Source organism: Anneissia japonica, unplaced genomic scaffold (assembly GCF_011630105.1).
Source record: "Anneissia japonica isolate Jap-2015-1 unplaced genomic scaffold, ASM1163010v1 scaffold1770_len632688_cov154, whole genome shotgun sequence".
NCBI lineage: Eukaryota > Metazoa > Echinodermata > Crinoidea > Comatulida > Comatulidae > Anneissia > Anneissia japonica.
The window spans coordinates 386,151-386,607 of record NW_022692996.1 but is presented as its reverse complement, the minus strand read 5'-3'; positions in this window follow the sequence as shown (position 1 = coordinate 386,607).

Here is a 457-nt window from a genome sequence, read left to right as displayed (position 1 = left end):
AACTTTCAAAATCGTCTTCTCATCACGTTCATAGAAATAAGCCCAGATCAACACTATCTTATAAAATAATACAATACAAACAGTTGAAATACAATATATATTGTATACAGTATGAAGTTTTTGATTTTATATCTCACTCCTATATAGGCCATTTAGTGATTTCATAGAAACCGCCGTATTTTATACGTTTATTTATAAGTTTATAGAGAAAACTTAGTTTGATGCTACTGACTTGCTGAAAGTTCGATGCACTTTATGTAAATTTATATATATATATATAAAAATTTACATAAAACAAGAGCGTCGAACTTTCATATATATATATATATATATATATATATAAAACTGGAAGGCTGCATTGGCAAACAAAATAGATAAAACAAAAAACTCCGGAGAGAAAGTAATAAGTTGCCAGGTATATATTTATTTAATAGTGAGCAAACGTTTTCGGTTATCA